Genomic DNA, 25,790 nt, shown 5'->3' with positions numbered 1-25,790 from the left:
GTGTGACGGTGTATGTCGGAGTGTGTGAGCTCAGCAGGCTGAATGCAGCAGCATCTGGGCACCTACCCACTCCTCTGAGGCCAGCGATCACTGCATGAGCCAGGCACCAGATGCTCCAGGGAGGCAGCTCATGGTGCGGTTCCGGCCCAGGAACAGCTCTTCTCTCACAGACACAGATGCCAGACTCAATCCCTCTGCCTCCCCGTTTCATCTGCTTTAACAGATGTCTGGCACACAGGGCAGTCCTACCATCGCCTACGAGGAACTGAATTGGGTTAGCAGCACGCCTGTCTTTCAAAGCAAGACAGGGTCAGACAGGGTATGTCACTTCCACATGACTGAGAAGACTGCCACAAAACTCCTGTCATGCAATAAGCTACTGTTGGAAATTTTATGAGTGAGGATAACTTTTAATATATTTAATATCTGACATATATTGGCCTCAGTGTTTTCTGTTTTGTGTTAGGGATGCCAGCCTGTCCCGTACACTGATGATAGACCTTGAGAGAGGCAGATGATAATGACCAGACAGACATGTTGCATCTGTAAGCCTTTGGTCTGAGCTGTGCCCATGTCTACATCCTCTACCAAGATCATCTCTGTCAAAGTATGTGTTGTATTAAACTCATATATTTAAGTAAAAACAACTGAGGCTCCTCAAGTTTATTCTTTTGTTCAAAGTGAAACTGACCAGAAGAGCAAGTTTTCATCATTGATTTTGGCATTGTCAGCAGGATACAAACCTGCCTGGGGAAATCATAGACTTAGAAAAAGTCTCCAGTCTCATGATTTTAATGAGAGAGACAGAAATGCATTGTTCCTCATATTATCTGTCTCAATTCCTTGTGACTTGAGACATACTAAATTCAAAGTGAAGTCTGACCAGGAGTACCAGTTTTCATTATCAGTTACCATAATGTGAAACATCACTGTCAATTAGGTGCAGTGAAGACAAAAAGTAATGATGGATATTGAATTGTGGCTAATCTTTACAAACAGAGAGGGTAAGGGAGAGACAAAGGGGAGAATCATGGGACGGTTAAAAATTCATTAGTGAGCAGCTACAGAAAAGCACCGATGGAGAGAAAGCGAGAGAGAGAGACAAAGAGAGAAAAGAAAGGGGGAGAAATATAAAGAGGAAATCCTCTGAGGAAAACATCTTTCCATTCCTGTCTCCGTCTATTTCTTCTTCCAACTTTGTTGCAGTCTCACAGTGAGTGTGGAAGTCGGTGGAGCTGTTCCACAGGGAAGTGTAGCTAACAAACCCCCCAGCAAAACTGAGAGCCCACTCCTTTCTCCCTACATGCATTCATTATCTATTGTATTGCTTGAATAAAGGGTACAGTACAAAACCAGGCATCTCCATCCCTTTTGTACATGGCTGGATGAAAGGCATGGAACACAAATTAAAATGTAATTTATGATGCTTTGTTTGCGGGCTTTTCTCTCCAGCACCTAAAATGTCACAAGGAACATGTAATACTGCTGGGGTCTGCTGAGGCACGACACAGGGCTCCGTACATCACTGGTGTGTGTGTGCATGTGTCTGTGTGTGTGTGTGTGTGGTTTGAGGAGGGGGGTGGTCAGGGATCTTGACTTCTGGGGAAATGAGAATGTAAAGCGTTGAATTAATTGAAGTGTTAATGTGCTGTGACTCCATAGTGGTGCATGCCTCTGTATGTGTGTGCGTGTGTGTCTTTACCTCCAGCAAATGCCTGCTCTAAAGTGCTTTTGTTTGCTGTGAAAACTCATTAACAAAGTGAACACCTTTGCGATTTCACCCCCAAAGTGGTGCTCACTGGAGAGAGAAAAGACCAGGAGGACCAGCGGTGTACAGCAGGATGCAAGAGAAAATGGAAGAAAATGTAATAATGATGATGTGAAATACTAATGGAGGCAAAAGGAGGAACTCAAGAGTCTCAGTTCCATAATCAACATCTCATCTGAAACAAGAGGATCCCCGAAGCAATGCTAAAGGCAGAGAGACGGAGGCAGAGAAGAGGAGAGAAATGTGCAGAGAGAGAAGTATAGAGATGCTGAGAAAAACAGGAGGCAGGAGGAGCAGGCCAGAGATGGAAAACCATAGACAGAGATGGAGGAACCACAGAAAGGACACAGTGAGGATAATGATGTGGAGTGATGATAAGGTACAGAGAAGCACAGGGCTGGAAAGAGGCTGGATGTGGATGTGGAACTTTTTCAGCCTGGTGGTGAAAACTTGCATATAGTCAGTAACTAAGTGTTTCACTAACTGTGAAAATACATTTAAGACGTTTTTGAAGACCAGACATACCTTAGGCTCTGGGGAGTGCTGCTCGACATTTTGTTTTTACCTTTTCTGACCTGACTAGAAGAGTGCACTCAGTAGAGTCCAGGTTCTCGCGAGGCAACATACGGTGAAGCACCTCCTGCAATGCCACCACAACTGCCAGACACAACCAGCAGACATTTGCAAAGTTCCACCAGCAGTTACATGACCTGCATATACATTGTCCCAAGTGGAAACAAGATTTCATCTCTTGTTAGCCCAAGCGGCCAGTGAAGAAGAGTGAGAAGTCAGCTATCAGCGGTCGTATAAAACGGAGCAGTCAAAAGGTCCAACCAGTCAAGTTACACTTAACATCCATGTCTGTCCAGACTCATATAATGTATGTAGTGTAGACTGAGGGAATTTAAGATGGAATTTACCTAGTCCTGCAATGATTACTCGGTTAATTGATTGTCAGTTGATTATTAAATTAAATGCCAGCTGATAATTGATTAATCTGTCTTTGAAGGTTATAAAGAAAAACTGTCAAAATCATCTGATTCCACTTTCTTAAATGTGAATATTTGCTGGTGTCTTTACTCCTTTTTGACAATAAATTGAAAATCTTTGGGCTGTGATCAAAACAAGACATTTGAAAATGTCATCTTGTGCTTTGGGAAACACTGGTTAACTTTTTCACCATTCACAGACATTTTATAGACCAAATAACTAATCAATTAATCAATAAAATAATCAACAGATTAATCAGCAATGAAAATAATCATTAGTTGCAGCCCTAAAAGTTCTCATTATGCATGAGTGATTTCAGTGAATAATTTCCAGCGAGAAACAGTCCGTCTTCAATTAGACTATTTTTACAAAGGAGGGCAGAGGAGTGATAGAGAGCTGCACATTATGATGTCACAGGGAAGATGACCTTTGACCTTTTGGATTTGCAATGTCATTACTTCAAAATTTTATCCTATTAGATATTTGTTTTTGCAAATAAACTCACAATTAGTGTATTAAATCTTGAGTTAGAGGCAAAAATGTGTTAGTGAGGTCACCATGACCTTTGACCACCAAAATTTAATCAGTTCACTCACTAACACACACACACACACACACACACACACACACACACACACACACACACACACACACACACACACAGAAGCGATGATCCCCTCCTGGTTTATGCCTGGTGGGAACAACAACCAATTCATTAACTGAGAAAATAATCAACAGATTAATCAACAATGAAAACAATCATGCACCCCTAAATGCCACAGAACATGACTTCGCCCTTCTGAAGAAGGAAATTGGCAGACAGGAAACTGCTGAGAAGCATCAGGAACCCATTTATGTTTAATAAATTACGTGGTACAGAGGTGGCAAAAGTCCACACGTTCTCTACTCAAACAAAAAACAGGTACTTGTGTCAAAAAAAGACTGGTAAAAGTACTGATTCAACTCCTTTACTCAAGTAAAAGTGAAAAAGTACAGGCTCTGAAATGTTCTCAAGTGTATAAAAGTTGTCCTCTGAAGGACATGTCTACTGGCTGCTTTGGTGAAAAGCGAAATGAACATCACCGTTTTTCCATGGCTTTGGAATAATGGATACACCAAAGAACCCTCTTTTCTAACAATCCGTTATTGTCCCATTCATTTAGGCTGAAATCAGTCCAGATGTTGAGAAGGCAGCAGTTATACAAAATATATTATTCATCTATAATTCCCCTAAAATGAGGTAAAACAAAAGTAACATTTTAAAATGTGAGGAGTAGAAAGTTACAGATATTGGTATTAAAATGCAGGGAATTAAAATAAAAATATGTACAGCCAGATACCTGATAACTATACTCAAGTACAGTAACAAGTATTTTTACTTGGTTACCTCCCACCTCTAATGTGGCATCAGATCGGTTCATACATGTGTACTCACCACTACTGATACCAACATTTTAGGTAGTATCACAGGCATTTCAGTGTTTCCTCTAGGAATTTTTTCAGCAGCGGGGGCAGGCGTTCCATTTCTCTTCTTAGAGAAATATTTCAATAAACTCATCTGAAAAATGCAGTCAGTTGTTACATAATGGTGTGTAGATATTAACGTTAGCCTAATACTATCAATTAGTTTACTCACGTTAGCGACACTGAGTTGGCACCGGGCCAAATTAACTTAAACTACCGATAAGTTACGTAATGTTAGCTGGTCATCAACATATTGTGAACGTCTGTTTAACTTGTAAAATCTATGTCGAGTTATCTCAAGCTAATAACTTACGTCTACCTCTTCTCCGGCCGGTAACTCGCTGCTTTATTGTTCATTTAATTCGGGAATTCGCTCCTCTGACTCTGCCCTGTCGCCTAGGTGCTTGACGTGCTTGACGGCCGCGCCCCCCGCTAGCATCATGCAAATGAACACGCACAAGTATATTTCCATACTGAGCAAGATAGTTATCTGCAGTTTACCTTAGTGCTCGCAAGTACCCGACAGGAGTCTGTTTTGAAGGTGGAGAGATGCGGCGGTGGTGTATTTGCATCAACAATTAAAAAAAAAAAAAAAAGAAAGAAATTTGAAGGAGTGGCCGCCACTCCTAAATGAATGTAGAGGAAACACTGCATTTTCTGATCTGGTATTGGAACAACCAATGAAGACCATCTGAGGTCTTCTGCTTCATCTTAAAACTCCAAAATCAACTTTTCTAATACTTTTGTATGTTCTGAAAAGCCTACACGCCTGTTATTTTCAAAAATATAATTGTCCAGTTCCTGTTGATGCAAATATACAACGACTAAGACCTAATAGGTAAACTGTAACCATACACATTTCCTTCTGTATTTATCCCATTTCACAGTCACAGTGCTTTTTAAAGCTAAAGAAGGCAGTCTACAAAAGCAAGGCATGCCAAACCCACGCAGCAGTCTTTTTGCGGTCAAATATAAGGGCAGAGAAAAGTGTGTGTGTGTGGGTCTGTGTGTATGTGTGTGTGGACTGCTGTTGTGTCTGCAGATGCTAATCCCAGTGGTGTGGACAGACTGTGAGTGTTTTAAGAAGATTACAGATTACAGACTGCAGAGGCAGATTAGCTGGCAGCTTGATCTGCACCTCTGGATGGACTGGCCTGCTCTCTCACAGCCCCTTATGTGTGTTAGTGTGTGTGTGTGTGTGTGTGTGTGTGTGTGTGTGTGTGTGTGTGTGTGTGTGTGTGTGTGTGTGTGTGTGTGTGTGTGTGTGGGTGCATGTAACATGCTTTAGTGTGCCTGCTGGAATTCAAGCAGGAATCATGATTGGTTGTAATAACAGTTCTGTGCACATCCTGTGTCTTAAGGTTTCTGTGTGTGTGTGTGTGTGTGTGTGTGATGAATACTGATCTGCACACATCCCATTTCCCTTACAGTCAGTGAATAAAGACCAGGAAATAGCGTACATACACACACACACACACACACACACACACATACTCCCACTGGGCTGTAAAGATATTCTCGATGCCAATTATATCTGAGAGAATGTCACACACACACACACACACACGTGCACACACCATGTGGATCAATGGGAAGGGCAGCCAGCCAAGAGCCAGTCAATTCTCCCTCTATCTTTTCTCTGTAACAGTGGAACCCCTACTGAACAAATAGTCTTTAACATGTTACAGCCTGTTTAAAATACCTCAGCAGAGCAGGTATACATTTCAATGGGGTTTCTGGGGTTTTCTTTCAATGCATATGAAATCTACCTTCGACATGTATGTACGTACATCCATGCAGGATAAAGTGCTGTGCGCCATCTTCAGCTCACACTGAGGAGAAGATAACGCAGCTTCATTCATGAGTCAGTGCTGTGCTGAGACACCACCAGTGCACTGGACCTCACTTAGAGAGGAGACCGAGGAGAAAAGTGGACACCTGTTTATGGCCAAAGGAGAGTGAAGGCTCATCTATATTATACGCACATGAAAGCAAATGGAACCTTCTGTCCATACTCAGTGTTAGTTTTGTCCGTATTTCTGCACATTTTCTGAAAGCTTTATGAGTATCGACAAAATGGAGCAGTACAAAGCAAGGAAGACAAAACCATAGTATATGACAAAGATGTTTTAAAAAACCTAAAGTATTGGAAATTACATTGATCATTAATTAGTAAGTGAAAAGAATTCTGTGTCCACCTGTTGCCAAACCACCACCATCTAAAGAATCTATTTTCGACTGCATGCTTTGTTACAGAACACGGATGATTTCCCTTCTGCTGTGAAGGACAGGTTAGTGGAGCTCTTGTAAAAAGTGCACCTTGCTGAGGAGAAAGTCAAACATGAATTGCATTTACACAGCAGTTCACCTTTGAACTAAAAAATGTAATTGTAGTCGTATCAGGATTTAGAATATCCACCAAGGAGCCGACCGAAATGCCACCGCAGCGGGTGGTTTCACTGCTGCAGAAAACCTCTAGCCGACCTAAAAAGTGCCATCAATTTAAAGACTTTATGGAACAAATCAGTACAAATTGGACCCAAAAGCATCTGAAATGGTTAAAGTTAAAGTTAAACAAAAGAAAGTAATAGAGTTGGGGAACTTTGTGAATGTTAGTTATCTTCTTTCAAAAGTTCAATTCCACTGCAGTTGTCTGCTCATTGTTTTCAACCCAGCTGATTTAAAGAAATGCCACTGGGGCACAGCCAGTGTGGAGAAGGTATGTTGAACAGGCTGTCAGTTTATTGTAACATTGAATTGTATCCATAGCAACAAGTGTCACTGGGGCGCCTCAGCAAAGTGAGAGATTACAGTACATCTGCATGGATGTACTGTAATACAGATGTTACTTAAACTGAAATACACTAAGTATTGCTCTTTGCTCCTGTTGGATTCAATTAAAGTTCATTTGGACCTGGTTTGGAACTGGACCCCAGATGGGGTCCTGTCAGGCTCTGGTATCCCAAACGCCACCCTTACTTTTTCACAGATGTGAGTCAAAGTTACGCAGGACAAAGTTTAAGAAATGGTGCGAGCTTGATGTAATTCCTTTGCAGTTGGTAGTTTATTTTTTCCAGCTTGTCATTTTCACGCTGACATTTACATGATGTCAGATTCTGTGCAGCGTAAAGAGTAAAAAAGAAGGCTTTCCAAATATCAGAGGTACACCATGTCTTCAGCTGAGATATAAATTCAGACTTAGAAACTTACTCTTGCAAAAGCTGTTAAAGGCTTTAGGAACCACAGCAGCGAGCTGTGTGTCCCAATGATTTCCTGATGCCTCAAAGAGCTCTTTTCTGCTTAGTCCAACATTCATTCAAACAGCACACAGACACAGGACCTACTATCCTGCATGGGACAACATAAATTGCAAGAGGCAGCCTGGGTTGTGGAAAGTGACAGAGAATGAGCAAAATAAAAAAAAAAAAAAGGAGGGGGGGGAGCAGAGACGGTAGACGGAGCAGACGGAGATGAGGACTGAAAGAAGGAGAAAGAGACCCTTCAACAGACTTTTCTTTCAGTTTCCACACAATGCTGTGTGCGTTACTATGACACCCAGGAGTCGCCTGCTGGGCCCATACAGGCAGAAGTAAGAGGCCTGTTTGGCAGAAAGAGTCTTCAGATCCTTAAGCTTGGTAGCAGCACAACACAAATTTTATTAATTAAAAATAAAAGTTTACATTTCTACGTTTACAGCAAAAAGTAAATAAATGTAAAATGTATTAACAATAACTACCAAGAGTTCTTGTTATGAGGGATTACTGATTCATCTACTGTATAATAAGTGTGTTAAAATACTTTTGAAGTACTTTTTTGAGAAGTGGTTTAACTTGTGGAGATTCATTGTATGTCATGCCAATGTGTTTTACTTGCAGAGATGGGGGGTAATCAAGTACAAATACTTAGTTACTCTACTGAGGTAGAGTTCAGGTATCTGTACTTTACTTGAGTGTTTTTTTTTTATGACAACCTTTTACTTTTACTCCCTACATTTTAACATAAATATCTGCATGTTTTACTCCTTACATTTTCAATACAAGCGCATAACCTTAGTTTTAATGCACTTGAAGGGGATTATTGATTATTTTTATCTTGCATCATTGCACTCCGCCTTCCCAACACTGATTTTAAACTAAATGGATGGGACAGTAACACATAAAAAAAGATGATTCCTCTGTGAGTCCATCACTGCACATCACGCACGACAGATGCAGCAAAAGGAAAACGACCATAAAAGATGAAACAGACAGAGAGGGAAGCTCAACCATAGAGAAAAAGTGAAGCTCAGTTGCTCAGGAGTAGCCAGTAGAAATGTCCTTCAGAGAGGTACTTTTTACTTTTATACCTGAGTACTGTACTTTTTCACTTTCACTTGAGTAAAGACATTGAATCAGGACTTCTGCTTTTACCAGAGTGTTTTTACACATGTATCTGAGTAACTACAGAGTGAATAAGCACAGTGTTTCCATCTGACAAGTACAATATATCTATAGAGGAGTGCACACATACACATCCAGGTGGTTGAGTTGCACCCAGCATTCTTTTACATCTGTACCAAAACCTCAGAAAATACTCACTGAGTGGTGATTTATTACAAATGGACTCCCATCTCAAACATGTACACAGAATATATAACCTATTCACACACATTCACATACACCAGCTACATATAAGCTGATGCAGGCTGTGTGTGAGACAGGAAGAAAGAGAGGGAGAGGGGAGAGAGTGAGGGTCTGCAGAGCACCACAGCTTCATGATTAATGCGGCTTTTAGCTGCAGCGGAGCTTGGCTGGGCCCCCCAAAGCAAACTGACCAGGTCGCCCATTCAACTATCCGTCGCTCCCCCTCTTTCTCCATCAACCCAAACCCAGTGACTGAGAAGCAGCTACAGCCTACACACGCCATTAACTGTATTTCTACACTTCAACATGTGTGTAACCTCCACTGTACGTGAGTCTCACTTCATTTCACTTCACTCCCACTGTGAGTCAACCCTGCAAAGTGGACCAAACCACATACATCAGGGACCAACCTCTGCATAAAGAAGCATGAAATAAAGTCACAAAGTAAAAACAGGGTTACCATAATGATTATTTTCAGGATTGATCAGTATGAAATGTGAAATTACATGGTTAATCAGTATTTCCAAAAGCCCAATATAGTTGACAACTAATCAATTGATTGTTGCAGTTCTAAAGTACAGTTTAAAAGAGCCCATAAGGATTGAGTAAGGTCACAAAAACACACTACTGAATAAGTACACAAAGAAGGGCAACAATTATTTTCATTATGGATTAATCTGCCAATCATTTAATCAATTAGTTGTTTAGTCCATAAATGTCAGAATGTCAGAAAACGGTGAAACATCCTGTTCACTATTTCCCAAAGTCCAAGATGACATCCTCAAACGTTTTGTTTAGTTTGTTTTTTTATCAAAATAGTTCACAATTGATTTTGGCAATCATTGCAGCTTGAAAATAAAAACTACAAAACCCAAACACTACTCCATATGTATACAAGGTAGGGCTGCAACTAATGGCAATTTTTATCATCAATTAATCTGTCAATCAACTAATCTATTAGCTTGTTGGTCCATAAAATGTCAGAAAATGGTGAAAAATGTTGATCAGCTGTTTCCCACAACCCTAAGATATTCAGTTTACTGTGATAGAGGACTGCAAACCAGAAAATAGTCCATTTTGAGAAGCTGAAATCACAGATTTTGGACATGTATTTTCGATTATCAAAATTTGGACTACTAATCAATGAATCTATTGACCATTGCAGCTCTAAGTGAAAATTGCAAACTCAAAAAGCTTATTAAGATTAGTGCAGTAAGGTCACAAAACATACTTCATATATAGAACAGATAATACAACGACTTGTTTAAGTTCAAAGAGCTGAAAAAATAGCATGAAGTGTAATGAGGTTAGTATAAAGTCACCATCTACTACCAGAGAGAGGCTACTCTAGTCTAATATGGTTTTCGTTGGAGACAGAGGAACATACACTAAGCAAGGGGAAGCACATGCACGCAAATATATTTCTGATTTCTGATAAAGGAATAAAAACTTCTGACTGTTTTCTCACTTATTAAAAAAAAAAAAGAAAAAAAAACTAGGGATAATCTGGTGCTGAGTGTGTGAGAGAAGGGCGCCCTTGGAAACGCACGCCGGTGAGACAGATGCCAAATGCAGCAAAGCACTGTCTCTCCTCCCGCCTAACATCCCGCATAAACACACACTCAAACACACAACCCCTGACTACTATGTTTCAGAGAGGGGGTCACTCCCCCCACACCGGTCTAACACACACACACACACACACACACAAACACACATGCGCGCATACACGCTAAAATCCCGATGCACCAGCAGCAGCAGCAGCAGCAGCAGCGATAGATAATTCATTGCAGTGATAGAGGCGGTGAATCCACAGGCTCCTCAACACTAACTACCACACACCGATGTTAAAAGTGCACACCGGGACGACATCCGCTCGGCGTGTTTGCATTTGGCGCACTTACCTTTGCACTACAGCGAAAAAGAGCACAGTTAGTTCCCATTTTGTGAAAAGGCTTTAGAATCCATTCATTGGCGTGTATCTCCTCCTGGTTTATTCAGACATCCACAGTGTGCTTCAGCAGGGACAGTAATCCAGTTTTCCATCCCGGGGAGAGCGCTCACAAGCTTCGTTACATCTTTTTCCACAATCCCCACAAAACTATGCCAGGCTTCTTTCAGCGCGTTTTTTTTTTTCTCTCTCTCTCTCTCTCTCTCTCTCGCTCTCTTCTCCCTCCTCGCTCCTCTGCCCCCTCTTCTCTCCTCTCCCTCTCTGAGGTTGCCTGGTTACCTCTTTCTGTAGGCTGGTTCAGACCGCCGGCCGGCAGCCAATCACAAGGCCGGGTTCCACTTAACCCCTCCGCTGCTGAACTGTCCTGATTTCTTCGGCTTTCAAGGAGTGGGAGCGGAGGGGGGTGAAGAGGAGGAGGAGGAGGAGGAGGAGGAGGAGAAGAAAGGCATGGGTGATGGTGGAGGATTTAGAAAATGTATATTAACAAAATTATAATGAGCGAGAGAAGATGAAAGGAGAGAGGAAGGAAGAGGAGGGGCTGATGGGAATTTGGGTTTGCAATAAAAAGTTGTGGGGGAAACGTCATCAGTGTTAGTTGTAGTTTAGAGGCTGTTAAAGGATGACTGTGCTGTCCAAAGTTCCCCGCCGTCACTCGTCTCCTGCACGCTCAGTAATGCTGACAAAACACACACAGTCATGAATCATGAATGTACGCAAGCAGTCGTCAATGCCGCAGCCTTCAGCCAGTCATTCAGCATAGACTATTGATTGGTGAACCACCCGCAGTTGAGTCGTGCAGCCCAAATCGTGTGTGTATGTGTGTGTTAGAGTGTGAGTCATAGACTTGGCAAACTCACCATGATGTCTAACCTTCTTAATCTGAGAGTGGGAGAAAAAAGTAGGCCTAAAGACAGAAAATACTGCTTCCTCACTGTTGTTTATTGATTAATCAGCTTAAAACTGACAAAAGAAAACTTGAATATAGAGTGTTTGCACCTACGTCACGGTTTAGTCAGTAACCCGGATAAATGGCTGCTTTGGAGGTACTGGGATGTCAACAACAGAATGGACATCCAACCTAAGCTTTAACTTTACATTAGGATGTCTAACACACGGAAAAGTTCAGCAAAAATGTGTGGAAGTTGCTAAAACTTACAGAGGACTTGGTCAGCAAGAATGGATGCGATATTTTGAGAAACTAACCCCTTTCTCGACAGCAAGCGACTCAGACTCGTTTTTCACTCACACATCTCGCATCAGAAATACTGTCTCATGTCCCAGCTGTGTCTGATGGGTTTTATCATGCAAACATGATGCCAATGTCCAGCAAAAAGGCACTGAAAAGTTTATCCACATTTTGTATCCTAGGCGGAGCAGAGCGGAGTGAGCTCCACAGCTCAGGATCAGCTCACGCTCCTCCAGTTTAATCTCATAGATTCTCCCTTCACTTTAGCCAGCAGGTGGGAAACAAGCCACAGGAACTTCTGGAACTTTCTTCTGCAGTGTTTTCATCAATAAACCGTACATTTACTGCCAGTAGGCAACTTCACTGCTAAACTTGTCTGTTCTGAGTGCAGCTATCAGTGCTCTTTTTTTTCCTTTCTCTTTTTTCTTCAGCCACTCCCATTGCGCACAAACATGCGCGCACACACACACACACACACTGCTGGTGCTTATGCCACAATTATAGGCATTGTGTTAGTGAAAAAGTAAATCAGAAATATTCACACATCAAAAGAAAACTGCAGACTGCACAGAAAATGTGAAGCTTCGTCTTTGAATGACAACTTGACAATTTTCCCTTCTAGTTCCGATCCAAACACAGTGAACAACCCCGTTTTTTCATCACGCCCATAGACTGCTGAAGACCTTAAATGTTACAAAGGTGTGGAAGTCTATAACTAGACGGTGAGTGAATGGTGAGAGAGGCTCAGTATCAGCTAATTTATGACAAGTGTATTGTGAAAGCCAAGGCAGGTGATCAACTGGTCATTACATGTTTAACATTTAACTCAGTATCTAAGATTTTTAGGATTTTGGATCTGATAATCTTCTAGTTGAACTTTTTGGATCAAAATACTGATCTGTTTTTAACATATTAACCGCCCCCTCCAACCAGATTCAGTTGATAAGAAACTAGTTTATCTGGTTGACAAAAAATTACCATTTTGAGCAAAATTGCTGCCTTCAAATTGGGACTTGTAATTATGACATTAAAGTCATGTGAACTTAGAGCTTTCAGAAAAGTTTCACTTACAAGATCATTAGTACCACATGAGAGGACGTTATATTCTCATGAACACACTAAGCACGACCTCTTAAGAAAACAGCAACAGGAACAGTTGTGAGTTTGGATGTGTTGTTTATGTTCAGTGTCTCCAACATGGCCGACCTCTCAACTGATGACAGATATGCTGACTTCACTGAACCACAGCATTTTGCCTTTTCATGTATTTCCTCCATTATTCCTTTAGTCTCAACCTTGTGCAACTTGCCCCCTTAAATTGACACCTCCTTTCACTTTTTTACCCCTGCAACTCCTCCTCCTCCTCGTAATCCTCCTCTCCAGATGTGTGCTGCTGCCAGGGAATTGTGAGCCTCAGCGTGGACACAATTCCTCTGATCTCTGCAAAGACTGGGAGATACTCAGCTAAACCTTCTTCTGCCACATTTAAACAAGGATGCCGGCTGAAGTTTCAAAGTAGAGACACAAGAGCGGGGTGGGATATGTCAAGGAGGCAGGTTAATCAGAGGTTATTTGTAAACAGTGTACATTTGCTTGTTATAAACTGCTATTAAGAGTATTAAAAAGGAAGGGTTTAGTGAATAATTCATGTGCCAAAAGATACTTACAAAAGCCTTTTCCGTGGCTTCAGACTGAAGAAATACAGAACACTACGGTATGTCTCTATCTTAGACTGTAAATAAAGATGGATGATGTTCTCCACTTCCTTCCACTGGACAAAAACAAAGCTAAAATATCCAAGATATGAGCGCAGCCATCCTCCGCTGGTGAAATTATGTGGAACCAGAGTTTGTGCAGCAGTGATCAGGGACCATCATAGCCAACTCAGTCGTGAGTGAAAGAGACTAAACTGACTCTGATTGGCGATGCCCTTCCATGCATTCCCTAAATGCTGACATTTATCTGGCTATGATGCTAACCAGCGCAACAAACTGGGCAGGGACAGGATAAGAGTGATTTAATAACAGCAACTCATGTTTTTTTTCCCAGTGTCAAAGTGTGTTTTCCCTTACCTTACCCTCACCGAAACCTCATCCCTAACCCTACCCAGACCCACCTGGTGTGACTGGTGTGACCCCTGCGAGCCACCCAAGAGACAAGAGATAGACAAGAAGATTTTATTTAGTGCACTTGCTGTGGGTGGGCGCCGTTCACAGCTGTTGGCTTTGAAGACAGGTAGCTGGGTTATAGTGGGATACATAACGCAGGTTTCTTATTAACTTACTTACAGTAGCTGCTAACCCCCCTCTGGGTAGATGTAGGGGTGACACTGGGGTGATGTTAAGGCGTATCGATGGGGAAACAGATTTTACACAACACTGGGAACAGAAAGCATGAGCTGCTTCTCCTGATCAATACTTGTTCATAGCACCAGTTAGCATCATACCCAGGGAAATGTTAGCATTTAGCAGAAGCCTGGAATGCCTGGAAGGGTATAGCCAATCAATCATGGAGTATCATAGTAGGGACGTGCCCTCCTGCAAGGCATATTGGGCATGCACGTCCAGCGAGTCAGTTTCATCTCTACCAAACACAAGTAGAGCTCAGAGGTCACTTATGACATGAAACCCCCCTTTTTTTTATAGCATCTAATGAAACTGATTACAAACAAGCTAATCAGAAAAATGAACACTTTTCTTGGGTGATGGCCAAAACCTTTGACATCACAAATCTAATCAGTTCTTCATTAAGTCCAAATGGTAGTTTGTGTCAAGTTTGAAGAAGTTCCTTCAAGGCATTGTTGAGATAACTCCCTCACAAGAATGGGATGACCCAAAAACATAATGCCTCTGACCTTGTCTACTGCTGGTGTGGATGCATTAAAAAAAAGGGAAAAAAAAATGTGAATTACAGAGGTCCTACAGGATATAATCATGAATGCACTTTAAGCTTTCCTTAAAGTTATTAGGGACCTATCAGTGCAACCATACGTAAATCTATGTATGTGTAATGAATCTTTATTAAAACCTACATTTCATCAACCTGATTCTTCTCCATAAACGTATCTCCCCTTCTTTCTTTCTCAACCAGACCACCTCACCACTTTCTCCTCCCTCCATCATTTCCTTCCCCACTCTGTTTTCCTACCTAAGTATAGCTGTAGTTTACCTTCTCTATCTTTGCCGAGCCCTCCTGTCTATCTCCCTCCCACACTTCAGTATCTCTGCCCTTTTTGCCGTATCTCCCTCCCTCAGTATCTGCCTCCCTCCCTCACCTTCCTCCTCTATCCTCTCCCTCACAGTCTCTGTCTGTCTGTCTCAGCTTGGCTGAACAGATAACTCCTGGATGCTCATGTGGGCAAGCCAGCAGCTACTAGCTTCCTCTCTTTCCTCTCACTCCTGTGTCACACACACACACACACACACACACACACACACACACACACACACACACACACACACATACAGAAGAAACACACCTGAGTAGATGTAATCGCAGACACACACACAAACACACACACACAGCTCTTTAGGGTAATTCATGGGAATGTCCAGATCGATACAATCTCCGGTGAGAATGTGAAGGTCAGCTTCCTCGTACTGTTCACACAAAACGTTGCTTCACAGGATTAGGTTTCCTCTAATACACACATATGCAGAAAAAAGAACAGAGAGCGAATGAAAGAAAAGAAAAGATTGGGACAGAAAGGGACAGAAAAGGAGAAAGAATAGAAATGTATGCATATTATCAGCAAAACGGGTCAAACTCGTTAAAAGTGACAAAGGCAGCTCTCTAATTGCCTGAGCACAGCTCGCCTCTGCTCAGATACAGTGATGGCAGTACAGTACAGTGGGATGGGACAGTCAGTTAGTCATTGGACATAAAGTCAGCCTGATTAAAACCTTAAGCTGGCATGTAACATGTTGACCAACAATCTGCAAACGGCTCATACATCAGATTTATGCTAAAAAGTATTAAAACATGGTCATGTGGATGACAGACTCTCTGGATAGAACTGATGCCAAGTCAGAGCTCAAATCAGTTGCTTATGTCTAGCCAACACCATAGCAAAGATAAATATACATCATAGTAACAGAGATGTTCCAATTGTGTTAAATATGTTAATCCAGCAGCGTTAAATCTTTTCAGTACCACAACATATCACAGCAGAGGCCCATCCATGTTTTGCATATATAATGCAGCATTATGATGTGCCAACACATATAATATTCTAGTGAAATAGCGTTCCTTGTTTCAAAGGGCTCATTCTGTTTGGTTAATAGACAACAGGCTGCAGGGAAAATAACAAATAGTCCCACTGCTTTTAACAGTTTTGCACGTTGAACACAAAAGAAGAATACGGATTAAATAAAAAGTGGAATTTATATCCTTGTTTTTATGATGTATACTGAACAAAAACGCCACACTTTTGTTTTTGCTCTCATTTTTCATGAGAAGAACTAAAAGCAAATCTAAGATGTCTTCTATGCACACAAAATATTTATTTTATCCAGAAGAACAAAATAGAGGCAGAGCAGAGCAGGTCATGACTTTGCCCTCCTGGGGAAAACAAAAATTTGGTATCTGCAGCCCTGTGTGAAGTAGCTGTAGTTCAGTGCCGTATAAATGTCTTTTTGCAAGATAAAACTGCATGATATTGTTTTTTTGTGAGCAGTCCAAGGCACAGCTGTGCAATAACTATGCTGTTAAATCAGCATCGCTATATTGCTCACAAACACATTTTAACAAATTTGTGAATAAAATTTGACAGAAATAAACCATTTGTGTGCATTAACAAAGTCTTGGATTTTTTACTTCAACTCATGAAAAATGAGAGCAAAAGCAAAAGTGTTGCATTTATATTTTTGTTGGATACATACTACTGTTTATTTGCACAAAAGTATGATGAATGATAGAACGCACACTGGGTTTTGTAGTGCACAGACCGTGATTTCAAACGCAGTGTTGTCCTGCCTCCTCTTTCTTTGATGAAGACACAATGTCAATGAAATGTTGGTTTAACAGCAACCGTGTGCTCCACTTCTCTTCCCACCATACTACAGTATATTCAAATATGGCTTGTAGTCACATGACATTGTAACCAGACATTAGTTGAAGCCTGTAAATGACACAGTCTCCTCTGACAAGGCGTCAATATGTCTGGAGGTGAATTTGAGAGACACATCTAGACTGGAATGAGATTAACTTTGACCCAAATGCACAAACAAGTTCACAGTCGCAAAGAGCAAACATATGAGAGAGAGAGAGAGAGGGAAGGAAGGCAGAGGCAGATGGAACAGAGCTATGAAACTGGACCCCCCTCCAAAGACTAAATATCACAGCAACATAACCACAGCTATCAAAGCATGTCACTCTTAAATAACTCAGATGCATCAGGATATCAAGTTGCTGACAGATGTGAAGAGAGTAAAAGAGCATGTGGAGATGAGGAGAGATGGTTTATCAGAGGAAAAACATATTGAATCTGAACAGTCTGTGTGTGCGCACACATGCAGAGGAGTTTTGAGATGAGTTTTGACAATGTGACAGGCCTTTCTTATTACATACTCACATGTAAATAAAGTGAAAAAGAGACAGAGACAGAAAGGGAGAGGCTCCTGAGGATGATCACAACTTAAATCTAGGTGACAAGATGACTTGTGTGTCTTTGAGGGGAGGGGGAGCTAGAGTGCATGTGTGAATGTGTGTGTGTGTGTGTGTGTGTGTGTGTGTGTGTGTGTGTGTGTGTGTGTGTGTGTGTGTGTGTGTGTGTGTGTGTTTTAACCCGCAGGGGGTTAGATATAAAGATGTGCTCTGCTGAAATGTCACACATGTTTATGCTTTCATCAGGATGTGTAACTTTGAGGGCTTTTGCCTCTGGGAGGATCCATCATATTTCATTAACACTATTCATGCATATGCAGACATGGGAACATGCACGCACACACACACACACACACACACATCACACAGTTTTCCCTTACAACAGAGGGAAGGTAAGGGTATCTAATCCCACCTCTGTGTGAGCGTCGCTGTGAGCCCTGCTGCCAGTCTGAACTCATTGTACTCTATCAGCCCTGACACCCTGCACCACTCTATAAAAAACATCAGCTGGATCACACATGTCACCGCAGCACTGGTTTTCCCAGTAAGCCTTTAGATTACTTCTGTGATAGTTTAATAGAAATCTGATGATGTATGTCCCAGTCCAGTGGATTTACATAGACTGTAATGCATAACAGCCACATACACCTACAACAAGTTGTGGTTTGGCACAAGTGTGTGACAGAGAAAAACACATTTAAAAATGACACAAAACAATCATATAAGTACATTATTCTATAGTAATTCTAAAGCATTTTGTGAATGTGTGCATGTATCATAATAGGAACATAATTTGTGTGTGAAAAGTAATTAAAGGAGGTTATTAGCAGCAAAAAAAAAATTAACAAGGTCTTGGTGGAGGTGACAGGAGGCAGCAGTGATAACATTAGCAGAAACATTAGCAACTGTTTTTTTCAAGATATAAATTGTCAATGAGGCTCTAAATTTCTTCTCAGTTTTGTTCGCCAGTGACAGCTTCGCAGCATTGCTTTACTTATCTATTTAGTTATTGATTCATTTTGCATTTTTTGCAGGAGCTGGTGGTTATAAGAGGAAAACAAGATTCTGGTGAGGTGGAATAGTGTACAGTTTGATTAAATGGTGAAGGTAGTGGTAAATGACAAAATGCTACAGAAGAAGATGTGTCTACATAAGTATTATGATTAAAATGTAATGTAATTAACATGTTAATGTTAGTATGTTATTTGTAGGTCCTTCTGGCTGACCCCTGTCCATTACAATCTCAACAGTTTCTCATCTACAGTACATGAATGTTCTCACAGATTTGTGCTGCTTTTTTGACATTTTCTTTACTTATTTTGGTGGCAAAGCAGTGTTAGAGTACACATAACCTGTGACAGGTGGTCACTAGACCAATGACCTTTCCTAAGTCCTGTCCCTTTTAGTACAGCTGTATATCTCCATGTTCCCAACTGCTAGTGGTTACATAATAATAGAGAATGAAAAAGCACATTTATTTGCATTTTCTTTTAAAATTCTTCTAAAATTTGAACTACATGAGGATGGAAACTTCAGTACTTTGAGGAATTTCTAAAATCTAAATTGATCCTTGTGGAGAACAATTATCCCATGCTGTCTTGAAGAACACAAACACAGACACCATCTCCCGTGGCTGCGATAGGCTGCACACTTGATGTTGTGAGATCAATTAAAATATGTTTTTCTCAGCTAATTCATTGGCATCTGTACTCCAGAGAATAGTGTTGCTTTGGCATAAAACACTGTTCTAATGATGAAGTTTGGAACATCCTTCTCTCATCGACAAACTCACACAAAGATCTATGACGCAGATTCCTCGTATTTTTCTTTATCCTCTGTTCTTAGATTTTCTATTTTTGAAGTCGTTAGATGTCATGTCAAAGACATCACAGGGCACGAGAATGGACTAAGAGAGCTGTAATATACAAGAAGCCAGGAATGACCTGAGCGTGTAAGAGTATCAATCATGCAGCAGCCATGAAGTACGTAATTTTAAACTTGGGTCCAGTACAATCACAGAGGCATTTATCCATCCTCCATTACTGCATAATCTACTGCACCCTATCATTTCATACATGTGATAAAGACATGATTAGACATTATGTAACACAATACATGTGCCCCTAAAACAGCTACTTCCACATCATTTCTTCTCATATCTACATCAGATTAAAACACGTATTCAAACTAAGTGTTGAGCAGTGTTGGTGGTAACATGCTACAAAGTAAGGCATTACAGTACTTTGATTACTTTTTTGTTACACAACGCAAAAGCAACTAACTAACAAGTTACTTTTCTCAGTAGGTAACACTGTAATGTAACAAGTTAGTTTGTAAAAGTGAAATATCTAAGACCCTGTTGTCGTATCATGGTCATTTCATGATTTAGCACAGATTTCTCTTTTGATGGAGGTAATCGTGTAAAGTAACAATTTACTTTTAAAAGAAACATTTCCCAACACTGGTGTAAAAACCAGAGACAAGTCCTTACTGCAGTCAGCCAGTACATGTACGCTTATCTATGGAGAAATGCATCAAGCGTAAACAAATCAAATACAAAAATCACACATCAGTGTGAGTTGAAGAGCTGATAAGAGGATGTGCTGTACACTGTGTTCCTCCTGACTACCCTCTGCTCCACTGGACTGAAGACTTATGATACTGACCCCGCTCAACCTCTGCTAAACTCTGTGAATCACCCAAAGAAGGGGAGGGAGGGGGAGGTGGATGGAAGTAGTGGGAGGAGGAGAGAGGGGGGGAAAAGAGGGCAGAGGAGGTGGAAAAAGAAGTCAAGCTGACATAGTTTCAGTGTATTCTCAATATTGTAAATAATGCAGGACGGGCTGTTTCTCATGGATGTTGTCTTCATTCATTTTTAACTGGTTCACTTACACAGTAGTACTCCAGCTCTGCTTCTCTGGCTCTGCGCGTGTCAGTCTATATGTGCAGGTATACAAGTGCAGGCATGTGTTTAATGTGATAAACTCACCTTTTAGATGAGGTCACACAGAACAAACAGGGTAATGGTTCACTGCTAATTGTTCTCTACTTGCTGGAGGTAATTACAGCTTAAAAATCCACCTCAAAACTGATATCAGTATTGACCTGCACACTTCTCTGCTTCCTTGGCAGTGATTCAGGGGGGGGGGGGGGTTATGACTTTATGGATTCGTATAAAACTTGCTTAAGCTTTTACATTCCAAAAAATACTTAATTTAATTGCTTTGATAACAGCTAACAACCAAAAAGCCCATAGCCTCATAAAATCACCCCAATTACTGTCACAGCGTTGCTTCGGGATGTGTCTCTTGATGACTCTGCCAAGACAATCTTGACTCTCTTGTTTATCACATTTTGGTGTTTACAAATCAAGAATGAGCAGTGGATGATGTTGGTTTTTTTTCTCTGTAGGGCCACGCAGCAAAAAGCCCAAACACAAGGCTGAAAGCAAGGACACAGCAGGAACTCCAGTCCTCTGTGTGCTCTCTGAGGCTTGACAATACAGCTAACTGCATTACATTAGTTCATATGGTCAGACACACTGTTGATGAAACCCTCTAACCTCCACCTCAGCCCTAACTCACAGCATGTGTGTGTGTGTCTGAGAGAGAAAGTGTGTTTCTGTGTCTACGTGTGCTCGGGCTGGTGAGTGAGGGCTGCCTGGGGCTCATTGCTCATCTCAGTGGGTATAAATAGAAAAATAGAGAGCCAGGAATATAAGAGCATCATAGTGTGTCTGTGGGGCGTCTGTGGGGTGGAGAGGCTGCTCAGAGCTAACAAAAAAAAAAAAAAAGATCTAAAAGCAGGTGGATGGGTCGCAGGAATCAAAGCTAAACAAATATTGAATCTAATGGCAAATTTGATTTGGTGAATAGAGTTTCTTCACAGCAGCCATGACTTGAAAACAGGAGTGTAAACACAGGTGATATTAATGATACTAATTGAAGTTTCATTCAGGTCAAACAGAGTCACGGTGCTGCTACTAAATGGAACAGGATTTTAAAGGACCAGTGTGTAATAATTACAGGAATTTATGTACATAAATGAGATATATTATATATAAGTATGTTATTTATTATTATCAATCAACATAAACTCAGAATCTATATGTTCCCGTTACTTTAGAAATAGCCATTTATAGTTACATACTGTCGGGTCCACTTACGGAGATCATCATCCTGCGCCGTCTACGGCAGCGCAGAGCGTACAAACTGTACTAACAGTGAGTCTTGGGAAGCCCATGGCGACCTTACGTAGACGCCGCAGCATTTTGACAAATGGAGGATCATACATACACTGTACCAGAACAAAAAGCAGCGGACAGTGAATCCCCGTCATCCAAGAAGTGGAGACGCGAAGAAAGTAAACGCAAGCATGACAGGAAACGGCAAAAACATGAATCCACATTGGCATAGTTTACACGATGGAAATCGCTGATGGAGGACAAACGTTTTCACAGTGACGCCGAGGTTGCCTGTTTTCTGCTGGACAGGTAATTCATCCTACACACATAATTGTAATTTGTTGTGAGATAGCTTTCGCTCGCCATTTTGTCTGCTGACGGCCACCGTACTTGTGGTGAGAGAGGGGCGGTGTCGGGGTAAATCCTCTTAGTTGCAATCTAAGGTTTGAACGCTAGATGCCACTGGAAATCACACACTTTCAATTTTCATGTCAAAATGGCTGCTGTGAAAAAGGTCTCTTGAAACCATCGCAGAAACTACCTCAAATTGTTTGTTAAACAGAACCATCTGGGAAGTCGTCCATAGAAACATTCTGGAAAAGGGCAGGGATTTTCAAAAACACTTGTAGTAATACTCTCCGGTTCTGACATCACTGATGCTATTGCGGTATCCATGCTTACCTCCTCAGGAGCCACTGTTGTTTGTCCAAAACAAGTCGCTTCTATGGAAGCTATTGTCACACCAAATACCACACCTGCAGCTGCTAGTAGTCCCTCCTAGGATGCTGATTGGCTGCATCACTTGTGGTGCAGATGCATGCAGTTAACTTGAAGCCTGGCAAGTTGGAGTCTCACATGATTGTGTGATCTCACAAATCCAGCTGCCTCGCAAGGGAAACCGAATAAAATACCAAATGAAATTGTTGAAGATATGGCTCAGTTTTTATGTGATTAACGTGATGCATGAGACAACTGCTGGCATCTTATGTGAGTTTCAATGTGCACTGATTTAATCTGTGTCCAAAATCACAGCCCTCACCCTTTCATTACTCCCAACAGAGGGTATGCACATAATGCGACAGTATGCAGAAGTCACTCTGGTTTACGCTCACTGAGTGGCATAAACAACTGAGTGACACATCTAAAATAAGAACAACCTGTGCAATTGACTGTTAAAATAGATTCAACAAGAAATGGGAGCATCTTTGTACAGACTGCCAAGAAAAGAAATGCAAATATCGCTGCAATTAACAGGAACAACTGGAATCCGGTTTGGGGTAAAAGTTATTTTCTGTACTGACTAACGTTACTCATCAATCAAATATTTAGCATGTTTCAGTTCAATAACCTGTAACTGAGCCTTGTGTTGTGCAAATGTAAATCACATTGTGCATCCTTACTCTGGAAATAACCCCAAACATCAATGTTGTTGCATGCCAACATGTCTCTTCAACAGTGTCAGAAAATAAAAAATATTTGTACAGACGTGTTAACATACAAGCAGAATATCTTTTGGTGACCAGTTCAATCTGATTTGTCCGACAAATCCCACCATGAAGGAACGTTACATCCAAGTGTCCAAGCTTTTGTATAACGATTCCTGACCATTGCTGTCAATGTCCTTGTGAAATTGTGAGTGTCAGCAAAAAGCTTTTTATTAATTCTGTTGTAGGAATTGTTTTTTTACATGCAGCTAAGGCCCACAGGCTAGAATCAAACCTAGGCCACTGCAGTGGACTGATAGCCTCAGCACATGTTCTAACAACTGAGCTAAAAGGGTGGGGGCACTACATAAAATTCACACTCAGGCTTCGGACACTCAAATAAAACGGTGGATGGTAAATATAGGACACTATGTAGAAAATAAAGAATGATTTCAGACACAGCCATAGATTTCTAACAGCAGCTGAACAAAAGGTATAACTGGCAGGACAAATAGCAGGTTGTGATGTGATGACAGGGCAGCATTATTCAAAACATGGCGTGTTTGATGCAGAAAAATTGTCGTGCTATGAGAGCTGAATACATACCTGGACGTCACCACACCTGGTGTCCATATCACTGCTCCTCAAAGACGGAAAATGCTCCTGGAGGAGGGAGAAACAGAAGGGGGGGGTGAGGGAGAGGCATAGCATTAAGAAAAAGCACTTGTCAGGTAGCCCATTAGAGTACCATTACAATACCAATCTCTGCTCCCCATCTTTCCCTCTCCCTGTGTGTGTGTGTGTGTGTGTGTGTGTGTGTGTGTGTGTGTGTGTGTGTGTGTGTAATTCTTTTTGTATGCCTCTAGTCACCAGCAGGAAGATGAGATCATTACCTGTGACTGCGAGGCTAATGTCACACACAGCCTCAAAACACACACACGCACACACACACACACCCCAGGCCACACACATGCACTCGCAGAGGCAGACTAAAGAGGCTAATGTGACTCTGCCTCAGTAACAAAACTATGGTGACCGCAGGGCTCATCTCCATTTGGATAAGGCAGCCTGTTTTACAACCTGCTTCCAACACCGGCAGACGGGAGAAACAAGAGGATGGAGAGAAAAGGGAGAAATGACAGAAGGATGAATAGAAGGGGCTTCTAATTGGAGACATGGTGGGAGCGAACAACCATCTCTCTCTTTCTGAAGGAGGGAAAAAAAAAAAAAGGCGAGCTGCACTGTACAGAGAAAAAGGTACAGCTGCAGACATAATGTATGGCTCAGAATAAGCTCATTAGCAGTGGTGGGACTGTGAATGACAGATAAGGGGAGATGTAGAGGGGGATGATGGGAGGGGTGGAAATGGGTCAAAAGGTGGGGATGGCTGGCCTGGCCTCTAATTAACTTCCCCATCAGTCCTATGGCTCTTACTTCATATTGCCTTCACAATATCACTACAACATGACGCTGTCTGCGGTGTGTGTGGAGAGACAGGAACATTGCTTCTCTGTTAGAGCATAGATCTGGTATCATTTGAAGAAGTTGTGTTGTCTGTTTTAAACTTTATTTAAGGCCCTTTTACACTGGACAAAAATGCACTAACATCTGACTTATGTCTTCAAAAGGTTACAATCAGCATTGAGTCACGGGTCAACTGACTGCAGTGGTCACGTGTATTTATCGTCTCCACCTCCGATCAACATTGACGGAAACATGACATCCAGGTGGACACAAATTTTTCGGCCATTTTCAGTGGAGGTAATGTAGGCTTGTTGTCTCCGGCAGTAACTTAAACTCTTTTGCTTTCTTTTCATACACATGTTCTGCTTGGCATGACTTGGTTTAACTCAGCACATCAGCCCAGCACAGCAAAGTTTGCACCCACTTGAAGTTGTGTATTCACTGATGACATGCTCGTCATAGTCACAGTGCATTAACATTTTACTTCCTGTAAATTCTTCCCAGTGTTATTTTGTTATCTAAAAGCTTTTTTATGATGCAGAAAAGTCGAGAAGCATTTGGTTTTCATCAGCAGTGACCTAACACAACTTCAATCGGTTGAAATTGAACATGAAACCATAAAATAAAGCAGATACATATAAAGAACAAAGAGCGACAGTCCAGATAGAAACTAGCACAGACATGAATCTTGATGTTGAATCTTTCCACCACACATCAGAAAATAAAAAAAGGAAAGCAAACTTGTGTACTGGCAGTAGGAAAAGGGTCAATCGCCTGTTTTTGTCAGGTTTAGCTGCATTTAAAAAACCTGCAATCACATGCTAATTTTAACGTGTCCAGTTCAGTTCCAGTGTCTCATTTCACGCTTGTCTCACAGGTTGATCGTCTGCCAATCGTTACCAGCCGATATATTTACTACCGGACCTTGACCTCACCTAACCGCTTTGCGTCCTCTCCAATATGGCAATTGCACAGATGCATAGCGGCAACATACAGGAAGCCTCCTTCTAGTCAAGATGATGGCAAAGGTAATGGAAATACAGAATTTGTTCATAGTGTCATGTCTAACTTTAGTGGATTACATCATATCAGGTATGGAATTAATTTGCAGATGACTATGAACGTCAGATTTTG

At 41.4% G+C, this 25,790-nt stretch overlaps 1 protein-coding gene across 8 annotated transcripts in view; it reads right to left on the bottom strand.

The window, feature by feature from the left end:
- Window positions 1–23,858, bottom strand: part of dab1a (DAB adaptor protein 1a) — a 123,834-nt gene extending 99,976 nt beyond the window's left edge. For 7 of the 8 annotated variants that reach the window (XM_084722697.1, XM_084722701.1, XM_084722705.1 and 4 more), the window contains exon 1: window positions 10,749–11,034. The gene's annotated coding sequence lies outside the window, so the exon portion shown is untranslated. Of the gene's footprint in view, window positions 1–10,748; window positions 11,035–23,798 lie in introns of those variants that run through there. The other variant, XM_084722700.1, reaches the window with a different exon arrangement.
- Window positions 23,859–25,790: the final 1,932 nt, after the last annotated feature.

This window comes from Lutjanus erythropterus, chromosome 7 (assembly GCF_056507025.1).
Source record: "Lutjanus erythropterus isolate fLutEry1 chromosome 7, fLutEry1.hap2, whole genome shotgun sequence".
NCBI classification, from domain to species: Eukaryota; Metazoa; Chordata; class Actinopteri; order Lutjaniformes; family Lutjanidae; genus Lutjanus; species Lutjanus erythropterus.
This window is presented reverse-complemented; position numbering and strand designations above follow the sequence as displayed.